Source organism: Acipenser ruthenus, chromosome 26 (genome assembly GCF_902713425.1).
Source record: "Acipenser ruthenus chromosome 26, fAciRut3.2 maternal haplotype, whole genome shotgun sequence".
Taxonomy (NCBI): Eukaryota; Metazoa; Chordata; class Actinopteri; order Acipenseriformes; family Acipenseridae; genus Acipenser; species Acipenser ruthenus.
Genome location: NC_081214.1, coordinates 24,915,670 through 24,921,669, shown reverse-complemented (window position 1 = coordinate 24,921,669; position 6,000 = coordinate 24,915,670).

The window sequence follows — 6,000 nt, the reverse complement described above, 5'->3', positions numbered from 1 at the left end:
CCCAAGTGGATGAGAAAGCCAGGAAAGATAAAGCAGAATAACCAAGACTGCTTTTCACATCGTTAATTCAGTATGCAATGCTAATAATCCAGCCTTCGAGTGAAGCAGTAGGACTGGCACTTAAACTGAGGGAAGACCACAGCAAAACTAGAATTAAAATGACTGAAATAAACAGTGCATTTATGCTATTATTATTTCAGCTATGCCAAATCTCCATGTGTGGCTATCTATAAGGAGCATCTGCGTCAGTATCTTTTCATCCCAGATTCTTTTAAATTCTCCCTTCAATAAATGATAGGTTTACAGCAGAGCCTCTGGGCTTTAAATATTTCTTCTCTAAGTGACGCTTGTGGTCCTAAATAAGAGTGTTCTTTAAACTACACAAAAACATGGCATGAGCGATCACAACAGGGAGTGGATTGCCATAGACAGCGACTCGAAATGTAACTAAGAGACTTCCCAGGCACTGTCCCACGGCGCTCTGTGGAGTCGTACAGGCTCTCTTTGCTGTTTCTATGGAAATTAATTGCAAAGCTTCTCAGCAATAATTAAATATACATTTAAAGGAGAGCGTAATCCTTTCAAAGTACAGCACTACAGCAGTTAAACAAGAAAGGATCTAGAAAATGCAGTCATTCTGATCCAATCTACTGTACCAGTGGCTATGTGGAAAGTGTTAGTGCCCATGGCTGTATACAGAAGAGGCTGGCATCTTGCCTTTGACTATTTGACGCAACGTTAAAGGAAATATCACTAAAGGAATACATTTCTGCATGTCTTTAAGTGGGAAATATGTTATGTATTAGTTAAACAATGGAATTAGATCAATATAAACCTTTCTACCCTTTGTGATGCTTAGTGGAATTAATCAGATTTCTTTATTTAAGTCAATCAAATTCCAGGCAAAATCCACTTTATATCTTCCAGCTTGGATCTGAAGCACAAAACTGTAGTGGTATTGGGGATGATTCACAGTCTTACAGAATTTCTCTCCAACTGGGATAGAAAAACCAGCAACAGAGAGCTCTCCGAGTCTCCTCACAGACCCATTCACAAACATTCCTTCCCCGGTGAGAAGCTGATTGGCTGAAGGCTTTTCCCAGGAGCCCCCTCAGTGGACAACCTTGACCTTAACTGGACAACAAAGCCTTTCCTCAGGCAAAGCCTCAGACTCTGAACCCCTTTAGCAGTGGGCTGGATGTTTAATGTGAAGCTACATCCACACGACCTTCTCCCCTGCTGGTAGCATTTAACAATCCATGTCCAAGGGCCATCCTTCGTGCTTCTATCAAGGCGGGATCCACAACTTTTTTCTTGACATTTATTAGCCGCTATTGAATTGGGGCCGTTATGGTTAAAAGATCCCACAACATTAACGCATACTGTATGTTCCAATCTAGGGTTTTGTTTCCTGGGTCCTAGCTGTGCATTTAAAGTGCATATTGCATAAGTAAAACAAGCTACATTCAATAGTGAAAGCTAATTTGTATAGATCCTGGATGTATTTAACAAATAGGGTGCGGGTTAAACAACAGACTGGAATGCCCTCTAACCAGGTTTATTTTGCTTAATTAATCTCTTCAATTATAATCCCATCACACAGACAAGCCAGAAGACAGAACTCCCAGTAAAATGACTCGGCACAACAATAGGGTGAGAGATACTTCCTGGGTCAAATCAGGGAAGCCCATGGTCACCGTGGAAACCATGAGGCTTTAGAACAAGGAAACAAAGGGGCGTGGTTTATTTCGAATAAAGGCTTGGGCACACCTTGCTGTCTGCTGCAAAGCAGTAGCAAATACATCCGAGAGGAGGGAAGGAAAATATTAAAAAAGAAACACAGAACTGAAAATCTAAAGGACCGTTCAAAAGCCATTCAGATATCATTTTGAGCTTTGAAGCATTGCTGTTGAAATACAATAACACACTAAGGAAAAAGGAACTGGGGACGATTTTCAAGGCGTATGAAAACTGTATGAAAATACACCCCATTGAAAAATATACCTGTGCCTAACCAAACCATGCTCACCTCCAAAGCATAAAGAAATAAGAGGTCTAAGTGTAAAATATATTTCTGATGTTGTTGTGCAGACAATATATACTGTAGACAACAGTTCTGATCATTAATAGTAAAGCTGACCTAAAAACTCCCCCAGATGCATTCTGGCAGCTGCTACAAACCGAGATAAAGTTAAACCCAATAGGCCAAATTAAAACGCAGGATAAACATCAATAGATTTCAGTAAGCAGTGAGATAAGCCTTCAGGCTGTTGGATTGCCTTTGAAGCAATGGCACTGGAATCTCTAGTCCACTGTTAAACATACTGTACTGTACTCTACTGAACTTTTCTCACAAAATATACCTGTAATAAAACACATCTTGTTCGGGTGCAGTGGGACGTATTCATAAAGAGAATGCAGACTGGCAGATGCACTGACTAGGGCACTGCTGCTGTATCAATGCGTTTAAACTTTTAAGATCTAAAAAATGAGAGAGAATTCACTCATCACCAGATGTCACATCTGTTTCATTTCAATGAATCCTCACACACACACAACATCTACATTATTACATTCTTTCCTGACTGTTAACAAGGAATAACCAGTGTATTACAGTAACATTTTTAATGAAACATTCCTGGTGTAAAGTCATGTTATAAAATCAGTAGAAAGTTTCTTAATTACATTTTCTCTCAACAGCGTATTGCTTTAGTTACTGTACAAGCACTCATAACAGTTTAATACAAAACACAGCTTCTAAAAAAAAAGGAACTAGTTAAAACAAAAACCTAGGCTGTCAGAGATGTGTCAGGATTGGAGTTGACAAACAGACTGCCAGTAGAGTTAAAGAAACCACAATATTTTTAGGGATTTAGTTGTTTAGTTTAATTGTGTGACACTCACACACACACACACACACACACACACACACACACGCACACACACACACACACACACACACACACACCACATTTGCTGATTCTGCAGAGACTCGCATTGAGAACACTTCTCTTAATTAGAATTCCTAAAAAATGTGCCGTTTCCTCTCTGGCCGGAAGCTGTCTGCGGACTGAACTGAGGCCGCCTTGCTTGGATTCTGTTTACAGCAGTTTCTTTTCCTGTTTGTTGATCATCGCTGATACTGTGCATACTGTGTACATGGCATGTTCTCAACCATCCAACCACCTTGCTGCATATTGAGGCACCATCGCTCTAGAAACATACCCATCTCCCTGTAGTACGTGTCCTGTCCTAAAATTGATAAGCCAGACAAGACTTCCCCGTGCTTACCTTGGCCCCTTTCCCAGAGATTAGGATAAAATGCTGGCCAAAACATTGGCCGTTCTAATACTAAGGCGTTTCCACACAGATCATAAAAGGTGATCTGCTGGAGTTGAGGTATGTGGCAGGTTGGCTGTAGTGGGTCACATCAGACCAGGAAATAAAGGCAACACACAGGGCCACTGCGGGGTAAATATGAAACGCTGCGGCCCTCACTATTTATTAAACAATAATACACTTTAAATAAACACAAAACAAAAAAGGGCACGTTGGCCAAAGTAAACAAACATTACAACAGAACACAAAACGAATGAAAACGAGTGCCCTCTCTCTCTCTCTCTCTCTCTCTCTCTCTCTCTCTCTCTCTCTCTCTCTCCCTCTCTCTATTATTAGCACAGTAAATATAACATTACAGGCTTCCCACCATCATATATAATACAACAAACCATAATAATACAGTAAATCATAATAAAGAGCGCACAAATATACATAGGGGCGGGGCTCCCCGTCGCTAGGTAACACAACTTGAAACATCTCTTCATCTGTTTCTCGTCTGCTGGCACATGGGCTTGCTGTTCAATCCGTTATGTTAACTATGTTGAGTATTTCATTTCACACTGGTTGCTTACGAGCCAATCCTTACTGCTCTTGTAAATGCTCCCCCTTGAGAATCACTGGGGGGAGTACAAACAGGTATTTACCAACGTTCAGGAGCTCAGTCGGGGTCAAAGTGTCAGTGGGTCAGACACAGGCCAGTCTTTGCATTCTTTGCATTTTATTATTGCTAGTGCAACAGTACCCAAGTACCTCTCCTGGGGTTGTTGCTTCCATAAGATCTGCAATACCACACGAATGACTGGATTGGTCATGGGGTTTCAGGACCTGAACAGCATTGGTATGCACACTCACAGCTGTAGAAAAGCAATACATGTCCAGCTACGTTTATTTTGCGTGGATATATTCTTTGAACACTCGTTTCCAAGGAAACACCTTTCCCCAGCCGGTAAGCTAATGTTTACTGAAAGAAACGTGACCAAGACAGTGGCTTTCGTAACCCTACTGTTCTTTAAAAGGTGTACTTGAATCTCTAATGCCTAGAAAACGTCCATGATCTTTGTAAAAATCTTATTTGAAAGTGGATGAATACAATATGTCATGTTGCTGAGCAGATAAACCAATAATAACCCACTGAAGGCAGAACCATCTTCCAATCATCATAAGTTATTCAAAATAAGACTCTCTGTATGGAGTAACCAATGCCCTTACTATCCCCTGCTATGTGCATAGACCACAGCTCACTCAATTGTCATGAAATTTGGTATTAATATTATTTAACATGCAGTATTGAGAATATCAGACGCTGAAGATAGGGGGTGTCTCTCCCAATACTGGTATATAACCAAGTCCAAGAAGTGCTTTGCATTTGATTATGCCATTACATCAGCTGGCCCCAGTGAATATAAATAATAGAGGAGGCACCAGCATTGTGGACATTGCGCATTGAAGCACATGAGCTTGGAGTAACTGTGAGTACAAAGAAAGCATGGCCCGCAGTAAAGTCAAATACAACACCACCTAACTCACATGCTGAACTGTAAAGGTCAGCGTCTTTCGAAAATTATTTCACGGCAATACCCCCATCTGCTAAAAAACATGCTCACAGAAGTATGGGATACAATAGACTGCTCTAAAGTCTAAATGTCTAAAATCTAAACTGACAAGCTGCTGACACCAGGAAGGTGCAAGGGAAAGGTGTGTGCAAGGATCTGCGATGTGTGAAGAATGAACTGCTGTGATAATAAAGAGCTGATGATGACTATTCAGTGGGCTGAACAGAGCAACAATTTAAAAAGCAGGTCATGTTCTTTCTTTTACACACAAGTAAAAAACAACTCAATTGTAGTAGAAAGCGGTGACAGCGTGGGTTGGCAATGGAATAAAGTGTCACCCAGTCTCTTCTATCTGGTTGCACTGGGGCGGATGGACAGGGACGACTCTGTGAAATGAGTTCTGGACCTCCTTGAGAAGGAAGAAGTGGGCTGAGTATACATGTGGGCTTGTTAAATATCATGGTAGTTTGAACCATGACAAAAACATAAACATTGAGGTGATAACCTATTCTGTTTTGGTCTTCACATTTTTTTGTTTTGTTTAGTAACGCAACATATAGTATATTTCTTTACATTTTAAATTCCTTTGCAGGGGAGTTCTCGCTGATATCTAAACAGTACCTATAAACCCTCCATGAATGAACATGTTCTGAAGTGTTGGGAGATTCCTCATGATAAGGAATGCATGCAGTATTTTCGGTTCTATCCATAAACAAGCAGTCCATTTGCCTTCCTTTTCTTGGCCATACCTTATAAATAATCAATGCAGTGTCTTCACATAGTCTCACAGACAGGAAGGAAAGGAAACGTTTAAATTTAGACTCCCCCCCCCCCCAAAAAAAAAAACATCTCTTGTCTTTCTTTCTGAGCTCCACCAAAAAAGGGTCTGTTTAGGTTACTGAATTCCTCCAATTGCCCTGCTCTTTTCCTATTTTGACTGCAGAGTTGAACGGCATTAAACATCAAACAGCAGGGTTTAGATAATGCACAAATAGTCACTTCCCATGATACAATCAGATTACTTTGAAAGGGGAGAGGAAACTACAAGAACGTCCACGATCAGAGCTCTGTGAAACAAGGAAACCACCAATCTGAAAATATTAAATAC